A 23,124-nucleotide genomic window follows, 5' to 3' on the forward strand; every position below is an offset into this window, starting at 1 on the left:
CTCCTTGTGGGATTAGGCAGAAACTGGACCTTACCTGACACCATGTCTTTGCTTGGCTTCTTCTGCATTGCTGTCCAGTTCATCCCAACCTTACTAATTTTTCTCTAGAACTCTCCCACAATTAATGTCTTGCACAAGAGACCACATCCAGGCCTCAGGGATGGGACTAGGGTGAGGCAGACATGGCACTTAGGGCATAAAATTCAAGGAGGCACTCACTCTCAGGGGCTGGCTTTGCACTTGTATGAGTGCAGAGGATTTCCTTACATTTCGCACCTTGGGTACTGAGATTGCCCCATCCTGGCCCCAGTCCCAGTTCTTAGGTTCTACATCTCAGGACAGTACCTTTATTTTACCTAATCCATAGTTGGAGACATGAAATGTGAAGACTAAGAAATGTGTCCAAGGTCCCACAGCTTGTAAGTGGTGGGGCTCAGACTGTTTGTAATTGAAGTTTATATATGTTTTATCTATGACCTAATTGCCTTTGGGACAGTATGTCCAGTTATCTGGGGAGCAGAGATGCAAAGGTGAGACAAATTGAGATGAGAAATCCCAGATCCTAAGAGAGACCTGCATTTTCATCTGGTAAAACTTCTGCCTCCAGCATCCCGAATAGTTGTTCCAACCACTTTCAGGATGAGATTAGGTGTGACCTAGGAGTTCAAATATCAAGGCCTAAGGCACTTGGAGGACTTAACTAACTCTTCCAAAGCCCCCTGCCTAGGTAGAATCAGGGACTTGAATCCTGGAAATGTCTCCAGCTTTAACATTCTGAGATCATTTCAAAGGGTGAGCGGGATCTCAGAGGTGCCAGGTGGTGGATGGTGGAGGCAGATGGTGTCACCCTAGATGGCTGGCATTTTCCAAAAAGGGCGAATCTAGAGCTGACCCTGGATTCAGAAGGATAAGGCCACCCTCCATATCCATAAGTCTGGGTATATGAGGATGTGTGTTGGAATGGGGTTTATTCTCTGCCTAGCACCCACCCATGACCTCATAGCTGCCTCTCTGCTGAGTTTTGACACTTTCACTTCTCAAGGAAAACCAGCTCTCCTTTATGATTGTCTGTTCTACAAATAGAACAGTTGATTGTGCTATTATAATGGCTGCTTAAGACAACCCCTCCTTCTCTGATTTACCTTCTGAGCTGAAGCATTGGTTATACCCACCATCTTGGGATTATAACAATTGAAATGCAGGAAGGGAGGAATTCAAACATGGCATGGAAGGAATAGATGTATGTGATCTTGGGCTAGTCATGTCCTAGACCAGGCTGTAGCTTCTTCCTCTGTGAATTGGTGAGAGAAGGGATCTGTCCAATCTTATTTCCTCTGTCCATCCTCTTAGATGACCTCACCTCCCACAACTATGCACTTCCAGATATGGAAGGGATGAGTACTAATGGTGGGGCCCTGAGAGGGGTGCAGATCCTAGAATGTAAGCTCTGGGAACTCAGAAATGAAATGGATACTTCTACACACCACTATCTGAGGATATTTTTAGTGTTGCTGCAAGGGTTTCTCTGAATGAACTTCTCTGTGCCCAGCTTCCCCATTCTCTGCTTCCCTACATTCTGAACCCTGCCTCTCATTGCTCTAGCCCCCTGCACTCCAGTAACTGTTTCATTGGAAACTTATTGTCTAGGTCATTGACTCTTTTAAGGCACCATCCATGGCTCTCTGCTGGACTCAGGCAAGAGAAGAGCTCCAAAATTACCCTATTTTTTACAGTTTGGGTTCTGAACGTCTTACTCCAAAATGTTCCTTACGTTGCTCTGGATCAGCTTCCCCTTCCGCTAGGATTCCTGCTCCATCTTGGTGGATGGTTCCTACAACCTGATTCTGCAAAGATTCTTGATAAAGAAGACATGCTGTCGGGACACCTGGGTGGCTCAGTGGTTGAGCATTTGCCTTCGCCTCAGGGTGTGCTCCCTGGGGTCCCAGGATCGAGTCCCTCATCAGGCTCCCTGCTTGGGGCCTGCTTCTCCCTCTGCCTATGTCTCTGCCTCTCTGTCTCTGTGTGTCTCTCATGAATAAATACATAAAATCTTTAAAAAGAAGAAGGCATGCTGTCCTATTTGACGATCTATGTGTCTCTAGCTTTGTCAGGTAGTCTGAAGTCTAGGGGCCATATCTCTGTACCATACTCCTTCCTTGACACCTCAGCACCTATAAAAGAAAGACCCAAGTCTTTCATATGTCCTATAGCTAGTGTCAACAAATCTTATCTGGGCTGTTTTCCCTAATCTCACACTGGAAGGCATGAGTCCTAATCAAAGTCCTAATCAAAGGTCAACAGCAAGTAAGAACTCCTTCTGAGTTTTGACGACAGGGAATGCAATTAGAAGTTTAGAGAGCTGTGGATTCCAGAAGGGGGAAGGCTGGATAAGATTGTCATTTATCCACTTTTATTTTCCTGTAATCCACATGGAGAAAATAAGGCTTGCTGGGTGATGTTCAGGAAACCAGTTCTCCTCTCTGATCCTCAGCGTTCCCCATCTGTTCAAATGGGTGGGCTGGATGGGCTTAGAGCCAATGATTCTTTGAGATAAAGCATTATATGCTGCCTGCTGTGTCTTGCTCGGGTCTCATGGGGCAGAAGGGTTTTGAAAGCATTCATCGGTTAATGCATCACTTGTTCATTAAAGATTCTTTCTGGACATAGCCATAGGTCTTACTTTTCCAGGCATTCGACCTCCAGCCCCCACTGGTGCTGACAAATTGCTGCTTGAAGTTCATGGTCCCAGAAGCCTTCTTAACATGTCCAGGAATGCAGGCATGGGGGGTGAGGAGGGAACTTGGGGAGGTGTTGGCTGGAAGCCACAAGCTGCAGCAATGGGAGGAGGGTGCAGGCACCCCAAGATTGCTCAGGCAGCGAGGCGGTCAGCGGCGTCCTGACTTTGAAAGTAATCCAAAACAAGGTCTGCGTTCTAGTCTCCAGTGATGTCACAGCTAATCATTAGCCTGGTAATTACATTGAAAGCCTTCTGCGATCCTATCCTCAGCAGGGTCGTTAATGCAAGGCAACCACACCAGTAAATGTCTCATTAGTCTTATTTTAGACTTATGTATTTTTCAGGACTACAGAATTTTAATAGTCTGCCCTCCCCCCAGCTCCCCCTCCTGCGACATTAATATCTATTCCACATGCCAGATTCTTCTAACTCTTCCCCTCCCTGTTCTCCCTACTCAGAGCCCCCAGAGGAGGGCCCTGCAAAGAAGGAAGGCTGTAGTGGGGAGTCCATGGGGGCTAGGTCTGCCTCCCTCTCCAGCCCCAGGTTTTTTTTCTGGCCTCAGTCTCTTTTCCATAATGACAGCCTCTTCTTGGGTTTTCTATTTTTCTCAGGAAGCTTCACTCTTTTTATTGTAACCTCCTTTTAAGCCTTTGTCCTTATTAGTAAAAAAAATTCATGCTCATCACAAAGACAGGAAGAAAGAATTACCATTAATCTCAGACCCCAGGCAAAATGATGCCTTTCCCACCTCTTGCTTATGTACTCTTGCAGTGTTGGCTTTCTCTTTGTCACTGGAATGGGCTCAACTTCTCCCTGCCTGGGGCCTTTGAAAATTGCTGGTCCCTCTGCCTAGAGTGTTTTTCTCTCTTCTCTGCCCTTAAGTGACTCCAACTTTCCTTTCAGGGTACAGCCTAAATACCACTTCCCCCTGGAAGTCTTCCCTGTCCTCCTCCTCATTCAAATTTAGGGTTGTACCTTTGCCACTTGATGCCATTACCTATGGCCTGCATCACACATGTCACAATAAGCATTAGTTAGTTGTCTGTATGTGACATTAATTGTTTGATTGTCATCACCCTGACTAGACAGATTGCTCCAGGTAGTCAGGGAACACTCTTACGTGGTTAATTAATTCTATAATCCCAATGGTCATCTCAGAGATAGTAGATATAAAGAGGCATCAATAAGTGCTCATTGAATGAATAGATGGGTGGATCTGTAGGTGGGTGGATGAATGGATGGATGGGTGTATGGATGGATGAGTGGATGGATCAATGGACATATGGATGGATAGATGGGTGTGTGGCTGGCTGGCTGGCTGGTTAGATGAATGGATGGATGGATAGATGGGTAGATGGGTGTGTGGATGAATAGTTGGTTAGATAGATAGCTGGACTGATTTTGGAATATTCTCCTCCAATCTGTCTTTGGCATGTTTAGATACTGTTGAAATAATACAAGGTGTGATTTTGTTCTGACTTCCTCAACCTGAATTTTTTTTCTTTTAACAACTGTATGTTATCAACCTTATTTTTGATGGCTGTGCAGTATTCCATTGGATGGATGTCCCCTAGTTTACTCAATTAATTCCCTACTGCCATGCATTTGAGAAAGTGATATTTCCTGTAAGTTAAGCCTTTGAACCCCAGCTGCAAGCACCAGAGTTCAGATACTGCCATGCCACCATCTCACCATGTACTTATGGACAAGTTATGTTAATCTTTGTGCTTCAGTTTCCTCATTTGTAAAGCAAGGGTGATTAACATATTGGGGTTATTATGAGGGTAAAACCAATCCAAGTAAAGTATGTATAACAGTTGCTAGCACCCAATAAATCTTTGTTATTATTTCCAGTTGTCACCCATATATGATTTGGTCAGGGATGTCTGGGGGAGTTGTGCGGAACTTTATCCAGTTTGTGGTCAGATTCTATTAGGACAACCAGGGCATTGTTAGAATCCTAAACTTTGAAACACTCAGGATAGGAGTTGAAATATCTTTTTTTCTCATCATGAATTCACAAGTTGGCGAGGCCTTTCTGCAAAGCATGTCTGCCAGCAACCTGCACTGCACTATCATTTGCCTTTTCTCTAGTCTGGTCACACCTCAGATCTTTCCCCTTAGTGATGTGGTAGAGACAGCAAGGCTTTGGAATCAAGGAGGCCCAGGCTGGGACCACTATTCTGTCTCTTGCAAATGGGGAAACCATAGGAAAGTAGCTTCCTCTTTGTGAGCCTGAGGGTCATCATAAGTGGGGCCAAGTGAACTCTGCTTATTGGTTGCTGGGAGAATCAAATGAACAAGCGTGAGTCCAGCATTTGGCTTATGCTGGCACCCCAATCTTACAGCTCACCATCCAGAGACACATATGTGGTTACCCACTCTGGGGTAACTTGCTGAGTGTCTCCCATGTGCTGTACTGTAGGGGCTTGTCATGCTATATCTCACTGAATGAATGCAGAGAAAAGAAGGAAGAAATGGGGGTGGAGATACATAGATATTTTAGAATCCTCAAGCACTTTTGTTACAAGTGGAGGTACAAGTAACTGTATTTTAAGATGTTTGGGAGATTATCAGGTTTTTGTCTATATTGGAACTGCATGGTGCATAGGTCAAAATATTGTTACATGTGTACATGTGGCTACATTGAAAGTTTTGCAAAAAAAATAAATGAAATTCATATAATGAAAGAAAAAGAAATAAATGATTTGGCTTGCAAAAAAAAAAAAAGAAAGAAAGAAAGAAAGAAATGAGGATGGAGAAGCAGGTGGACTTGAGTTACAGAAAGCCAAAAATGCAAAACAGCCTCTTAGTTCTTCTATATAAGTAGCAGCCCTGCAATGTTCCTATTCTCACTGTAAGGTTTGGGGCAAATGACTTCATCTGAGTCTTCATTTGTTTAGCATCAAGACGGAAGAGAAGGATCCCTCCAGGTTGGTGGTGATTATTCCATGAGATGACACATGTGCACAGCTGCTGACACATAGTGAGTGTTCAACATGAGTTAGCTAATATATTTTTTTCCTGGATAGTGGTAAGGGAAGTGCCAAAAGGAATGTGCAAGTGACAGGATCAGAGTGATAGAGCTGAAGAAATTCTCAGAAATCAGATCTTCTTACTCTTGGGGCTGTGCTCCCTGCCCTGAGCCAGGCTGTCTCTGGTCTCCATAATTTATGCTTATTGGGTTCATAAATGAAAACCACTCTCACGTGCCCTCATCCCAAATATCCTCTTCCTTGCTACTGAGCCTGGAGGTCTCCTACGTAGGCCATCATTCCAGTTCATAAATACATGTCTTGAAGTTTGGGGACCTTCCCACTGGTGGGCCTGCACCATAGTGTGTAATCTGTGTTGGTCTTTTTTTGCCCCTGGATATCCAGAGGCTAGCATGGTACCTGGCACACACACACAAGTTGGGGCTTAATAAATATCTGTCAAATGAATGAATGAATATGTTTTTACCTCGAGAAGGAGCTGTGACTCCAGAGAGACCAGCTGCCAAGCTTCCCTTCCTGGCTTCTTCCCTGGAGCCTGTGATATTTAATTAATTTGAGCCAAGCAGAGCCCACTTTATGGTGCTGGGCCACCCATAATTGAGAAATGATTGGAGGCACCTGCGACTTGACCTTGGCTAATGATGGATAGATCCACACAGAGATCAGAAGCCAAAGACCCAGGGGTGGGGGCATCCATCTAGAGAGCCCAGGTGGAAGGAAGGGGAAAGAGATGTTGGCATCCCTGGCCTGTGATCTCAGAAATTCTGACAGTGACATTTCCCTGGGGAAAGCCTCAGAGGTGTTGAGGGCTCACCACATGCCAGGCTCTAGTGAGCACTTTACAGAGAGCCTCAGAATGGCAGCGGGTGCTGCTTTTCTCATGTTCTGACATAATGGAAATTCAGTATGTATCTGTCAGATGAGGAGTAGAGAAATGAAAGACTCCAGGGGCACTTTGGAGGGAAGCAGAATGGGAGGAGGGCCCTACATGTTGCAGAGTGGTCCAGAATGCAGGGCACTGGGGTTGAGACAGGCATAGTCCTCCCTGCTTCTGCCTTTGGGCTTGGGTGAAGTTTTTAGGGGTGAGGAGGAGCTCTATGTTGCTAACCCCAGTCTGAGATCACATACGTCTGTTGCCCTTGCTTCAGTGTCTTATTCCTTAAAGTTTCAGCCCCCTCATTTCCCTTCTAAAGGAGAGAGGGCTCTATGGAAGGGAGGTGCTGTTACAACTTCCAGCTCCGGGGAGTGGCTGCAGGACCTTGGGTGTCCTTACATCTTTGCAGAGCCAAGTCTGGGTGCAATGTGAGAGCAATGTGAGGGACACACTGCAGTCACTGAAGGCACAACGGACAGGAGTGGAGTTTAGATGACAAGATTCCTGGAGGGTGGTGGGGCTTTTGGCAGGGAGGGCAAGCGTTTGGATCTAGTCATAAGGTCAAAAGGTAGACCTCCGGTGACCAGGAGGTACACACACACAAAACAGCAACACTGCAGAGAAAGCACTTTTGAGTTTATAGAGCAGTGAGAGGAAGAAGAGGCAATTAATGTTCTTGTTTGATGGAGGTGCTAGCTGCTGTGTGGGTAACAGATGCACTAGCCCAGGGTCCCGAGCTGGGAAGTGTCAGCCTTGAGGCTCTCACTAGGGATTCCTGACCAATTCCCTGCCCTTCTCTCTCAGCCATCTCCCCCACTCCTTCTGAATCCACAAACTTGAGAGACAGTGGGCCGCTTCTCCTTCTCTTTTTTACATTTTCATGAAACATGCACATCATAAAATTGACCATCTTAACCATTTTTAAGATCGGCAGCATCAAGTACGTTCATGTTGTTGTGCAACCACCACCACCATCCCTCTCCTGAATTTTTCATTTTCCCAAACTGAAACTCTATCTCCACTAAACACTAACTCCCTATCTTCCGCCCCCAGCCCCCCGCAGCCACCCTGATAGTTTCTGCTCATGAATCTGACTACTCTAGGTGTCTCACATAAGTGGAATCCTATAGGATCTGTCCTTTTGTGACTGGCTCATTTCACTTAGCATCGTCAGTCCTCACGGTTCATCTATGTGGTGGCGTGTGTCAGAACTTCCTTTTTAAGGCTGAATTATATTTCATTGTGTGTAGAGACCACATTTTGTTTATACATTCATTCGTCTGAGGACAGCTGAGGTGCTTCCACATTTTAGCTGTTGTGGTAACGCTGCCGTGAACATGGGTGCGCAAGTATTTCTTTAGTCTCTGCTTTGCATTCTTTTGGGTATACACCCAGAAGTGGAATTGTTGGGCCATATGGTCCAACAATTTTCTTGAGAAACACAACATCATACTATTTTCTGCAGTGGCAGCAACATTTTATATGCCATAAGAAATGCATGAAGTGTCTAATTTCTCTATCCCTTCATTGACTCTTGTTATTTTCCTGCTTTTTGTTTGTTGTTCATTTGTTTTTGGTAGAAGTGGTCCTAATGGGTGTGAGGTGATACCTTATTATAGTTTTGATTTGCATTTCTCTAATCATTGGTGAGATTGAGCATCTTTTCATGTGCCCATTGGTCCCAAGTATACCTCTTTTCCATGAGACACAGAGGAAAAGAGACTAGATTTTTTTTGGAGTCCAACCGGCCTAAGACTCATCATGCCTCAGCCTCTCAACTATTTCACTGTGTGACTTTGGACAAACAGCTTCAGCTCTCTGGGCTCTAATTCCCTCTTTGATGGAGTGGAAGAAATCATTCAGACCCAGGGAGGTTGATGTGAGGACCAGAGGAGGGTTCAGGATTCTAGTTCTTAGCTTGTAGGCCGTCCTTAACCATGCTCATTTATTTCCCCCATAGTTCATCATCTTATATTGAATTGGGGATGCTGATGACTCAGAGTGGTGTCATGGTATCTCTGCAAGCTGGACTCAGTGACTAGTTGGAGGCATAGGCAAGCATTCCAGGAAGTGGTGATTCTGACCTGTGTCCTTGCTTTTTGTAGACAGTGGGCTCAAGGCTTTCATGTCTTAGCACTCCAGGGCTCTGTGTTTCTGTCTTGCCTCCAGAATGTTGAGTTCTTTGAGGGCTGGGGTCATGTCCTATTCATCTTTCTCTATTACCCTATGATGCCAAGCACCGCAGAGACTAGCTAGTTATTCAATAAACCCATTCTTCATTCCTTCTATGTACATCCCTAGGTTGCAGTTTCACCTGCCTCTCCTCTTTGGGGTGGGACGAGTCTGTTCTAGCTGAAGAGATTAGAGCAGGAACGTTTTCTACCATTTCCAGGCCATGGGATCCCCCAACTCCCTCTCCCCTCACTGCTGACCTGCATCGTGGCCTGAAGAGTGCTTACTGAAGGAGATGGAGCCCCATTCCCATACTGCTGCTGGTTGGAATCTGGGAGAGCTAGAAACACACTTCTGTTGTGTGATGCCACTGCGATGGTGGGCTCTTCCTGTTGCAGCAGCTGGTGTCCTCCTAATATACCAGGGTCTCCAAGCTCCATGGGGTTAGGGACCTTGTACACTTGGCTTTCAACGCTGTACCTGCAGGACTCAGCACATGGTAGGTACTAATTAACTTTTGTTGAGTGAGACAGAGAAGGATATGGCGTCCAGTGGATGCTCAGTAAAGGATTGGTGAGAGCACAACTCAAGATCGCCAACGTCGCAAGTTCAATTTACAGATGGACATGTTAATGTTTCAGAGGAAGGGAAACCAGCCTCTCTGAGTTGGGATCGAGGTTGGATGCCTTGGGGATAATTCAGAGCTGGTGCTCAGGATACTGGCCACATACAAAGCTGTACTGGTGGCTTTGGGCTGCCATAACAAAGTACCACAGATTGGACAGATTAAAGAACAGAAACATTTTCTCTCACAGTTCTGGAGAGTAGAGATCCAAGATCAAAGTGTTGGCAGGGTTGATTCCTGCTGAAGGTGGAGGGATACTCTGTTTCGTGCATCTGTCCTGGATTCTGGTGGCCTGCAGGCCACCTTTTGAGCTCCTTGGCTTGTGGAAGCATCACTCCCAAGTTTGCTTCCATCATCACTCACATAGCATTCTCCCTGAGGGTGGTCATTGGGTGAAGAGTTCCCATTTTTCCATTGGCCACACAGACTTGTGGCTGAAGCCCATTCCTAGCTGATGTCTGCCCCAGTCCTGCCTCTGACTCCCAGAGCAATCCCACTTCCACAGGAGCAGCCTCTGCTCTCTGTCACACTTTGCTACCAGGCAAAAATCTGTAGCTCACTGGGTTTGAATCCCAGCTCTGCTACTACCTCAATCATGAACTTGAGCCTGAGGGCTCTCTGAGCCTCCTTTTGTAAATAAGGATAAATAAAAGCTCTACCTCACCAGTTTGCTCTGAGGTTGAAAAAAAGACTATGCATGGTTATGGTGTCAATGATGAAATTTCCTAGTAGACCTAATTGGTGCCCAGAATATCAGCATCTGTTAGATGTGATCTTGGTGAATCACCATGAAACATCGAGTTCCCAGTCATGTCAGGAGCACCCCAGACAGCAGGTTTAGCAAACTACTGCGCATCAAATCCAATTCATTGCCTATTTCTGTAAATAAAGTTTTATTGTAACACAGTGTACCTATCTGCTGGGGGCTACCTTTGCAATACCATAGCAGAATTGAGTCATTGCAACAGTAGCCCCCAAAGCCTAAAACATTATTATCTGACCCTTTACAGAATGAATTTGCTGATGCCTGGCATAGAACACCATGGGCATTGGTGCTTTCAAGGCCAGATTTCAAAACTCAAACTTCACCCTTCCTTGCTGCGTGATTGGATGCATTACATGACATCACCATTTGTCATTTACCAAAACTGAAGTGATGACTCATGCCACAGGATGATTGGAACAATGAGATGAGATGATCAGTCTGATGCTTCACCTTATGTCTGTGTGCAAGAACAAAAAGAACCTTTAGGCTAATGTGTCAGTATGTCACTGTGCCTGGTATACAGTAGGTGCTCAATATATTCTTATTGCCAAATGAAGGAGCTTCCTCCTGATATCTCGGCATAGACAAGGATCGGGGGCCTTATCTCTTCACCCACGGTGCCTGGAGAAGTTGCAGGTCTCCTGTGGGCACTCGGTGGCCACACTTAATGAGGCCACTCCGGACTTCTGTGGCTCCAGGCACAGCCCCCAATTCGAAACTTGTCCTCTGCTGTCCTTTACTGCGGGGAGCACTGTTCTGTCCTGGTACCCCATACTCCACACTCAGCCCCCATCACGCATCATGTAAGTGATGGAAGGAAGTCAGTCAGAGGAGAAAGACAGATTGAGTGCCTCCCTGGCCCTGGCATTTCCCTCCGGATCTCTGGATTTCCATATATTTGAAAACCTAATATAAACAACAGAGAAGAAATTTGCATTTCGGGCAGCAAGGAATGAAAAATTGAGGCGGCGTAATGTATTGCCGCGCGCAGAAGAGGGATGACCGTGGTGAGACCAACCTCTTACGACAGGCCCAATAGGCCGGTGGCAAACTCATTTCCTGGCAGATATAGGGTTCATCTGCTGGAACATTTAACAGGCATCAAAGAAAGATCACTTCCACCTCTCCCCGCTGCCTGAGATGCTGCTCTCTTGCCTCTCTTTTTGCCGTTTTATTAAACCCCTTTATGCGGTTTTAATACAATATGTATGATCCACATGGAGACAAATAAATTCTTATGTACTTTTCAGGATTCAGAGTGTTCTAATGGTTATGTATGCTTTATTTATATTTTCTGAGAGACATTAAAAGGGCGATGTATAAGAATATGCAACCCAAACCAATGGTGATTTATGATTACTCACGGAGCAATGGCGAAATGGGAAGTTATGAAGTTAATTTCCAGATGTGTAGAGGGGGGTGGAGGCAGTGGCCCACAGTAGTGGCAAGGGGTGTATCACTTCTGGCAAAGGCTGGATTTGGTGGCAAATCTGACATAGGGAGGCTCTTGATTCTGGGGCCTTTTAAGAAAGTAGTGTAATGCCAGTGGGGATGTTAGGGATGTTGCTGCTGCAGATGGGGCATGGGCTGTCCAGAGAGGTTAAGTCGGTTTTCTAAAGTCACACAGCTAGCAAGGGGCAGAGTTAGGAGTAGAAGTGCTTTTCTCCTTGGGTTGCCACAGAGCTGTGTAAGCATCTGTCACAGGTTTCACGATGGCCTCCCAGGTGGCCTCCATGTTGTGGGAAGACATAAGATAACTCCCAAGTGAGCAAACAAAAGCAAGCCCATAACTTGTGCAACTCCCCTTCTCAGCCCTCCATTCGCATGCTTTGCCAGGACAGAGCAGAACTGGCATGAGCAAAAACTCCTTTGGAGCTGAAATGAACATGGGTGTCTCTGGGAATCCACTCACCAGGGGACCAGGGACTTGGAAGCTGACAGTGCCATCTACCACTTTATGGTCTAGCTAGGCCTAAATTTACATATGGCACTTGGCTGGGGGTGGTGGTGGTGGTGTTGGCTTATCAGGAATCTGGAGGGTGGAGAGATTCAGAGCAATCATATTGGAACAAACCTCAGGAGAATGCTTCCACCTAATCCACTGTGAGACTGCCCCAAACCCTTCCCTTCCAGTCTAATTACCATTCAGCTCTTGATTTCTGAATCTGTGATTCCAGAGAGTGGATATAGACTAGTGGTTAGAGCACAGGCCCTGGAGTCAGGATGCCTGGAGTTAAATCCCACCCTCAGCACTTAGGAGTTTGGTCAAGTTATGCTATCTGCTTCACTTTTCTGGGGGGTCCTGTCCTGCCATTGTACAAAGGGGATGATGATACCTAACCAGGAGAAGTGTGGTGAGCAGAGGATGGCCTACCACCTGCCAGGTGTTTATCACAGCATCTGCAAGCTTCAAAAGTGTTTTTTTTTTTTTTTTAATTTTATCACTGCTGTTATTCCACCTGTCTTACCTTGGGCAAGTCCTTACTCCTTTCTGGACCTCAGTTTTCTCTGTCTGTATAATAAGGAAACAAAATAGTTGATCTGAAAATATCTGGACTGTGTCTTGGACCTTAAAGGGACCGTCCTTCAATCTGGCAACTCCAACATTCACTAATGCTTGTGAAATGATATTTACAAGGGGTCCCGTCTGCTTTTTGGCTCTGTGTATCAAAAGCCATAAAAGTGTTCACTTCTTTTGGCTCAGCAACTTTTACTTCTGGAGCTTTTACCTTCGGGGATTAATCATGGGTATATGCAAAACAGTAACTACAGGCATTTCTGTTGTGGTGTTTAAAATAGAGGGAAAATTGGAAGTGGCCCAAATGGAACCAATAGGGGATAGGTTAAGTATACGATGATGTAGCAGCAGAATATCTGTAGCTAATTGAACACTGACTGTGTGCCCAGCCTAGGAGGAGCACTTGACACTTTGCATCACATTTAATACCCCAATCACCCTGTTAGGTTGCAATTAGTTCCTCCAGTTTGGCCACAGGAAATTGAGCTTAGAGGAAAGCAAATCACCCAAACCCGTACAGCTGGCAGATGGCAGAGCTGGGAGTCACCTGGTTGTCTGATACCAAACTTGGCCTCGTTCTTACCACCCCACATTCCTCAGGCTGATGTCAGGAAGATGGTACCAAGGACTGGTGTGCATGGACAGTCATCTGTGAGATGTAGGTCTTGAGACTGTGATAAGACACGGCTGCGTGCACATCTGCTATCAAGCCACTATTCATGACTTGATGGCAACCCTTATCACTGTGCATATTTATGAAGTTGCCCTGGACCATCTCGCTCTGGCTTTTTCTTTTGTGGGAAAAAAATTCAGCTTTTATTTATTCCAGTGGCAACTTCTAAGCTCTAAGATTCTGGTGACCCAGAATCATGTTCTTACTCTCTATTTTGTCTGTTCATCTGAACATGCATGGTTTTCCTCCAACCACCCATGCAACCAGTTATCTATCCACTACCCATCTATTTACATAACTATATTCGTTTCGTGTCATGGCTCTAACAGATTATTATGAACTTAGTGGCTTAAAACAACACACATTTGTTCTCTTACACTTCTGGAGGTCAGGAGTCTTATAGTTCTGTGCTAACATCAAGATGTGGGCAGGGCTGGTTCTTTCTGGATGCTCTATTGGAAGAATTGGTTTCTTTGACTTTTTTCAGCTTCCAGTGGCTGCCTGTATTCCTTACCTGTGGCCCTTTACTCCTTCTTCAAAGCACATCACTCCAACCTCTGCCATTACGTCACTTTCTCACCTGACTCTGATCCTCTTGCCTCCCTCCTATAACAATACTGTGATTAAATTGTATCCACCTGGAAAATCTGGGATAATCTCCCTATCTCAAGATCCTTAACTTAATCACACCTACAGCCCTGCCTAATGTCACACTAACAGGTTCCAAGGATTAGAATATCAACATATTTGGGGATTGCATTATTGAGTCTACCATACCATTTATCTACTCATCTACCCATCCATCCATCTATCCATCCACTCATCTATCCACCCATCCATTCATCTACCTATCCATCCATCCATCCATCCATCCATCCATCCATCCATCCATCCATCTTTTAATTTATTCAGTCATCTATTGACTGGTTGATTGGTTGATTGCTTCATTTTCATTCATGCATTCATTCATTAAATCATCAAACATTTATTGAGTAACTTCTATGTATCAGGCACTATGCCAGGCACCAAGGTAACAGAATTGAACAAATTAGACACATCTTCCTTGAAGGAGATCAACAGCAAGTAGGATCACTGAATGAGTAAGCAAGTCATTGTGATCACTTCCTAGTCCACAAGGAATTATATTATCTTGCTGTATATTTCTTCATAGCACTTTTCATGACCTGCCAGTACACCGCTACTGTTTACTGTTTATAATCTGTCTACCTACATGCTAGCTCATTTTGTTCTGTGGTCACTGCGTCTTTCATTCTAGAAGAGTACCTGTTCAATACACAATTCCTCAATCAATGAATAAATGGGTGTTTGGTGTGGCTAAGGCTGATATGATCTTGGCTTCATAAGCTTATTGGGTCATGGGGAGTTAGACAATGATAAACTATATAGGAGTGTCAGGTCAATTTGGAGGAGTCATACAGCATGCAGCAAGAGTCCACAATAGGAAATTTGGCCCAGTGTGGAGGTTTTAGAAAGGCTTCCTGGAGGAAGAGATACTTCACTACAATCCTGAAGGAGGAGTCAAAGTTTGCCAGGTGATAGGGTTGGGGAAGAACAAGGCTCAGGAAACAGCATGTATGAGAACTTCAAGTTGCAAAAGAATCTTCTAAATAGTCAAGTTCTACTTATGAACAGAATACTTTCCAATTGGTAAAACCCTTCTCCTCCACTATATCCTTGCATGGTCACAGCACATTTATGTGGCAAGGCTACCATTTTTTCCCCATCATATTTCCAGGTATAGAAACTGAGGCCCCAGGAAACACATGGCCAGGAAGTAGCAGAGTGAGGCTTCACGTCTTGGCTTCAGGGATGGTTAACCACATTGTCCTGCCACTCAGCATTGTGGTCATTCAGCTGGGACTCTATATAACCCACAGAAGGTGGTGGCTGTGCCTCACAAATTAGTTGAAATAACCAGCAAGTGCTTTGTGGATTGGTATGTGAGCTCTCCTTCCAGGGGTGATGGCAGCATGAATGCAGACTCTTGGGCCAGGGGGATAGTGTACAAATTCCATCTCCATTCCTTCCTCTTTTCATGCTCAGGGAATGCTCATCTGGAAAGCAGAATGGAGACCTAATACTCATGAGTAAGTCCTCAGTAAATGTAATGTTTCTTTCAACAAATACTAGTAGATCTTACTCAATACAGCCTCTGATCTATGATCTGGGGATGTAGTTTTGACTAAGATGGGATATTACTGTTTATCCACTGATAGGCTCTCTAGAACACCTCTCTCCCAGATGGCTTCCAAGACAATTGTTTCCTGTCCTTTCCATGTGGGAGCCTGTGATTATTGTGTAACTTTGGACAAATCGCTGGGCCACTTTGGACCTCATATTACTAGTGATCTCTTCAAGTCAGACACTAAGATCACCTGATTCCAAATGACACTATGATGGTAGGGAGATCCTGTGGTTTATGTGCTCACAAATTTCCAGAGTAGGGTAAGCCTACTTATGATCATTTCATGATTTGGGGTGGGGCAGGGCAGGCTTCCTATAGAAGCCTTTAATCCTGCAGGGGCTGACTGTTGCAAAAGATAGGTAATAAGGATGGATTTACTTGTGACTGTCCCAAAAGAGAGAATAAAGTTAGTTTGTAGGCAATGTACCCAGATATCTGAAAGCTCATTTATAAGGGAGCCTTCCAAATGGTCCGTCTCCAAGATGCCACTTCCTACTGGGATCTCTGGAAAAATCTATGGCTGTCCCTCTGGCAAGAGGGAACCCTTCTCTCTGTCCAGGTTTGATGGTCCAAACAGAACACAGACATGAGCTCCTAGGGACCTCTCTGTGATCTCTGTGCATCACTTACAAAACTCTTTTTAAGTATCAAGTTGTTTGGAGCAAGGCTTTTGTTATGGAAATTCCAGTATTTGGGGAAAAAGAAGTTTTCTAAGAAACCCAAGAGTATAAGAAGAAGGCTTTCATCTGAGCTCAAGAAAATGACAGGTCTGGTGAGGCTGAACTGTGTGAATCATTCCCTGTCCTTTGAACATCAAATGAATCCATTAGCTGCTACTATCAGTTCTGTCTGCAGAATACATCTATGCATCTCTCTGGAATCTGACCATGTCTGGCTACCATGGGTGTTCTACCCTGGTCCAAGCCATCATCAACACATCCCTGGGAGGTGGAGAGAGAGTCTCCTCCTTGTCCCTCTGCTTCTTCCACTCTTGCCCCTCCCCTGCCCCTGCCCCAATCTTTTATCCACCAGCACAGTTCAGCAGTCTTGTAAGAAACCTAAATCAAATCCCATCCTTCCCTGTTGAAATGTTTCAGTGGCTTCCGATGGATGAGGTTCTAACTCCTGCCCTTGACCCAAAGACCAGGTCTGCTCATTGTTGATCCCTTGACATTATTCTGCTTTTCCTTCTGTGTAGGTATCATGCTCTAGTACATCAGCCTTCTTTACTTCCTTGAACATGCCAAGACCTTCCCTATCCCAGGTCCTGTCAAATGCTATTCACTCTAAGAGGGGACGCCCCCAGCCCCAACTATTGGCTGTCACTCATCTTTCTGATCTCAGCTAATCATCAACCTTGGAGAGATTTCCCCCAGCTACTTCCTCAAGTATTCCCTACATCAGCACCTAGTTCATGAATCTTTTATGGTATTTACATGACTTAGAACAACCTCTTTATTGAGGTTTTCTGTTTTCCCCATAAGCTCCATCAAGGCAGGGATTATAACAGTTCTGCCCACTGCTATCTCCCCAACTCCAACCTCCAAGCCTTCATTTTCCGTCAATAGCACAGAAACAATGATGCCATGATCATCTACATAATTATGAAGGACACTAATGTCCCTATGACCCAGGTGGAATCATGGATGTGGACACATCTTCACAGGCTAGAGAGGTGCATTGGAAGGAGAGGAGGTCCAGGTAGACTTTCTGAGAGCATAGTGACCCTGTGACCTCTATTTGCTTGGGAAGCTCTGAGCTCAAGAAAGTGACTTCGGTCTGGTGAGGATGAGAAGATCCAGGTCTTTGGAATTAGACAGACCTGGGTCAAATCTGTTTTTTTTTCTTTCTTAACACTGGATGCCTCCAGTCAAAGGGCCCTATGTCATTGATCCTCTGTTTTCTCTTGTGCTTACATGGTGATTATAATGCCTCTCTCAAGCAAAGCTGTTGGAGCTTTGTAATGGGCCATGAAACAGTCTCAGTAGACATCAATGTTCATGTCCTCTGGGGATCTTCAAGATGTCTCCATATTTGGTTCAGTGAATATGACCTGGCATCTGTGAGACCTTGATGATCTTTTCCACTTCTAAGGTACAAGGAAATCATACTAATAATCTGATTTTGAAGGAACCCAAGTCCAACCTAGAAGTATCATCATGGGACAAAACACAATGTGCCTTCTCAACATGGATGAGGAATTCTGAAGTCAGCCATTGTTCTTAACCTGTCCTATCTCCAAGCTGTCCCTTGCAGGTAGTGCAGCCAATAAACCCACTATTCGCTGCTGTGTGAGAAGCCCATGGCAGAAGGCAGTAGATTTCAGTGGCTGAGCTAGTCCTACCACGTTGGTGCTGTGTGATTTTTGGGTGAAGAGTAGCTCCTTCAAAATATATTTCTACCTGGAACCTCAGAATGTGACCCTATTTGGAATAAAGCTCTTTGCAGATATAATTAAGGTAAGGATCTTGAGATAAGATCATTCTAGATTGGGACAAGCCCTAAATTTAGTGACAAGTTACTTAGAAGGGAAGAGAAGAGAAACAGACATGTGAAAATGAATACCATGTGAACATGAAGGTAGAGATTGGAGCAATGTGTCCAGGAGACTAGGATTGCCAGGACACAGGCATGGGACAAGTGCTACCTCAGAGCCTGCAGAAGGAACCAACCCAGCTGACACCTTGATTTGAGACTTCTAACTTCCAGAACCATGAGACAATACATTTCTGCTCATCTAAGTCACCTGGTTTGTTGTAATTTGTTATGGCAGCCCTGGGTTTTTGATACAGTGACTTTGGCCAATCTGGTTAGGTGTTGGAGCCTCAATTCCTTCATCTGTAAAGTAGGTGTGTCTGGAGTCTCTATTTTCCAGAGGCATGGAGAGAAAACTGATGTGCAAATGCCCTAAACATTGTCTGGCACACAGTCGACACTCAAGAAATTGTAGTTGTTGCTAACAATTACTATTACAGAGGGGCTACCCTTGGGCTTCTCACAGTGTAAGTCAAAACAGTTCTTTGCTTTCCCCTCAGCAAGAAGGTGGGAGATGAGAGGGAGGTATGACTGTCCTTCAAGTCGATGGTGCCAGGATAAGGCCACTCGTCTCCCTCCTTGTTATCCCACACTTCTGCCTCTACCTCCATTCTATTAACCACCATCGCAACCCCCTCCAAACCATTGGCATTTCTTTAATATTCTTTTGATGCATTCATTCTCAGGACGAGAAACATTGTCTTCAAAAACAATACCAGGAAGCAGTTACAAAAACACAGCTCCTGGTGATAAATGTTAAGGACTCCTAAGCTCTCCTGGTCTTTATCTCTCCATCCTTTCCTCCCTCCCTCTTTTTATTGGAATGGTTATCTCTCAAATGTTTAACGGATTTGCAAAAATAATTCCTCCAAGAGGCATCCATTCTGTAGGAATACGCAGAGGAGGGCGCACCAGCAGGGAGCAGAGCCATAAATTGAACATCGCCAGCCTGAGACACGCCAGCCCAGGGCGGGCCCAAAGTCATAACTTTCTCCCCGTCCCTCCCCTCCTGCCAATGCTCAGGCCCCTGCCCAACACCATTCTATTTTCAGAAAGGCTCCCTTGACCCGTGGGTCCTTCAGCCACAACAGAGGTGGCGCCGGCTGGAATCCAGGCGTGAAATTATGAAAGAATGGGGCTGCTTCTGCCTCCAGTTGCGCACTGGCCTCAGATGTGAAATTGCCGTTTTTTTCTCCCCCCTCGCACCGGCCTGTCGCATGCGGGGCGGAAAAGATTGTATTTATCACCTGTCAGGATCTGCCAGAACTGAGTTACGTGAGGCAGGACAGCATAAAATTATCATACACAAGCATGAAATTACAAAATCGCTCGGAACTGAACAACAAAATTATTTCATTTCGGAGGGAGGCCATCCCATTTTTTAGCTCTGACACCTTGACTGCCAAACTTTGAATTGAAATTGAGTGTGAGGGCCATGGAATAGAGACAGCAATAACAAGAAGTAGCATGTAAACTAGCCATGCAGACATACTACATTAATGGCCCCCGAAACCTCCCACCAGAGATATGTAACTAAATAAATGTCACATGTCCCAGTTACTCAACTTGCCTTCCACAGCTAGAAGTGACTTAAGCCAATGTCAGAGCCCCGGTCCAATGTCTGAGGGCTCCTGGGAGGAATTGGGTCAAGGATGGTTCTTCTAACCCACAGAGTGATGCCCTGATGAAATAGAAAGCATGCAGGTTTTGGAGTCATGCATGTGTACATTTGGATGCTGGCTCCAACCTTAATGAGCTGTGTGACATTGAGAGAGTTTCTTAACCTCTCTGAACCTCTGTTTTATCACCTGTAAAAGGAAGATGATCATAGGCTGTCATGAGAACAAAAATATATACAATGTCTGGTACATAACAGGTTTTTAATAAGGGAATTGTGAGGTGTGGGACAAATGCGTTATCCATCTCTTCCCTCTTTCAAAACAAAATGTTTTTTTTTTTTTTTTTTTTGCCATTTTTACGTTCTTTGGTGAAAGCGTTTGTCCAAGAAGCTTTTATTATGCATGGTGAAAAAAGAGCTACGACAGTAATTTGTGTTTAGATGTAAAAACAGAATTGGGTTGGATTACTGATTGTTGTTCCTAATTTTTCCCACCCTTTCCCTGTACACATATCCTTTGTCATGTGGCTTTACAGCTTCTCCCACTGAAGATAGGACTTATTTCCTCATCCAATTGTTATTAGACTTGACACGTGACTTATTTTGACCAGTGGCTTGTGAGCAGACGTGATGCAAGCAGAGACTTTAAATATACTGTGTGGTTTGGCTTGGCCTCTTGCACTCCTGCTATGTGCTTTAGAATGGCATGCCCAGGTAGATGCGGGTCTACGGAGGAAGAGTCAAGTGGAACAGCCTAAAGTCAAGTGCAACCAACCTGTAGATCTGTTAGCAAAAGAAATAAATGCTTGTTAGCCATTGAGACTTTAGGGATTGTTTGTTATACAGCAAAAACTGGCTAATAAATCACTCAGGTGACTACAAACAGAGGTTTGCCTTCATGAATGTTCTGTAGAACATTGAAAATTCATATAAAACTCAGGGCAATCTTTATTGAGTGGAATTGTCTGTGAAGTGCAGTCTATCTAGAGTCTTGGCCTTCTCTTCCTTCCTTCCTTCCTTCCTTCCTTCCTTCTTTCCTTCCTTCCTTCCTTCCTTCCTTCCTTCCTTCCTTCCTTCCTTCCTTCCTTCTTTCTTTTCTATTTTTTTTTTGAGAGAGTGTATGTGTGTGAGGAGGGGCAGAAGAGAGGGAGAGAGAGAACCTCAAGCAAGCTCCATACTCAGCTTAGAACTCAACACTGAGCTCGATCTCATGACCTGGAGATCATGACCTCAGCTGGAAGAGGGGTTGGATGCTTAACTGACTGAGCCACCAAGGCCACCCTGTCTTCTGCACTTTAAATGTCAATGTTCCCCCATCAGTATGGGAACTAGTCTAGGACTGTGGGTCTCCACTCTAGTAGACCCAATATTCTCTTTTCATTACATATATTTTATAACACCACTTTATTATTCTGAAATGAAATTCATGCATTTCATCTTCATACACACGTAATTTCAAAAAAATCAATATAATGCCCTAACTGTAATATAAAAGAGGAATAAAATGAAAGCAATTTATAATAAAATAATATCTATTTCAATATGTAAATTATCGGGAAACCACTATATGCCAGGAGACATAATGAAGCAGTCTGATGCTTGTACCTACTTATAATGAATAAGTTGAGATTTCAGACAAATATTCAGTTGAATATTGTCGACATTTTTTCTCTATATTTGACATTTTGAAATAAGAGCTAAATTAGTATATTCATATGTATGGGTGCCATCACCAACGAGTGGGACTGCTGCAAATGTCGACCGACACAGGTGTGTTGTGGCAGCAACTCACATTCTATGAGCAGCTTTGAGGACAATGCCTGGATTTCCCAAGATGCAAAACAACTTTTGATAGAATTTTGGATGAAACAAAGTACTGCCTTCCTCCAATTCACAGTGCAGCTGCATTTCAGGAAAATCCCATGTAAAGGAAAACTATACAAAAAGAGATTGTGTTGTATTTAAGATGGATATAAACTCTAGGCTCAGATAATTATTAAGTAGAAATTTTGCTTATTTGAATGTCCAGAAATGGCATTTGAAATCTTCAAAGGACTTGGGACTGTTCTTGGCATAAGACTGTCCTGGGCGTTTCATATCCAGTGTGGGTGATTTAATCCTTCCCAGTCTCTAGGACAGGCTTTCTCAACATCAATGCAGTTGACATTTTGGGTTGGATAATTCTGTTTTGGGGGGTGGGTAGGGCTGCCCTGTGCATTGTAGGATGTTTAGCAGTGTCCCTGGCCTCTAGCTGCTAGATACCAGTAGCATCTCCCACTCAAGTTGTGACAACCAAACATACTTCCAGATGTTGCCAAGTTCCCACAAGGGGGCAAAATATTCCCCTGAGGAGAATCACTGGAGCAGGATAATAGAGAAGGGTGTCCCCATCACCATGCCCTCCCATAATTCCCCTTGGAGATGGCACTATCTCCATTAAGAAACACCTGCCCAGGAAACCTTAGGTTGCACTGTGTCATTTCATTGCAAGACCAGACACTGAGCACCTCCAGTGCACCAGGTATTGTGGGTTCAGTGCTGGCTGTGATAGTTCTTGGACTCAAAGAGCTCAGGCCCCATCCTGGAAGTGGCCCCTGGCTCCTCTCTGTATCTCTTGCTTCCACTCTTGCCCACCCCCCAGCCTCATTCCATCAGTTCTAGCTGCAGATCTCAACTCGAATTTGTCCACTTTTCTCCATTTCCACCCACTCTTTTCCAGGCTTGCTTCTCTCTAATCTCTTTACCCTGTGGCTGAAGTAATCATGTTAAATTACAAATTCAAAAATTTGATTCCATCTCTCTCCTCCTTAAAACTCTTTACTAGCTTATGTTACATTGAAGGAAAAGTGGAAGATAAGAAAGAAAGAAAGAAAGAAAGAAAGAAAGAAAGAAAGAAAGAAAGAAAGAAAGAAAGAAAAGTCTCCACCACAGTCTCCCAGGCTGTGGGTCTTGTCCTGTCACCTCTTCATTTCTGTCTGCCCCTAGGGGTTTTGAGCTGGGGCTAGATTATGGGAAGCCTTGAATGTCCAGCTAAGCAATGGTCAAATGTCAGAGCTGGATGACCCTTTCACAGCATCTGGTCTTCCGACGGCCATGTCCAGCAAGGCTGCATCTTCTGAGGAAGATGCATCTTCCTCTGCATCTATCCCCTGCAGATCTCTTCAGGGAAAAGGAAAGGAAAAAAGAAAGGAAAAAGAAGGTGGGGGCTTAGATTATTCTAAAATGAAGTGAGAGAGTAGAGGGGCAGAGGACGGGGTGCAGAGCTTACCTGGAGACTGAGCGGCTTCTCCTGATTTCCTTTGCTCTGTGGGGCTGTGAGCTTTCCTATCTTATAGCATCTTCTCCATGCCTGGCATGGCGGGTAACTGTAAGGGGTTAGCCTCAGTTCACAGATGGTGCTGCTG

The sequence above is a fragment of the Vulpes vulpes genome, chromosome 10, assembly GCF_048418805.1.
Source record: "Vulpes vulpes isolate BD-2025 chromosome 10, VulVul3, whole genome shotgun sequence".
NCBI classification, from domain to species: domain Eukaryota; kingdom Metazoa; phylum Chordata; class Mammalia; order Carnivora; family Canidae; genus Vulpes; species Vulpes vulpes.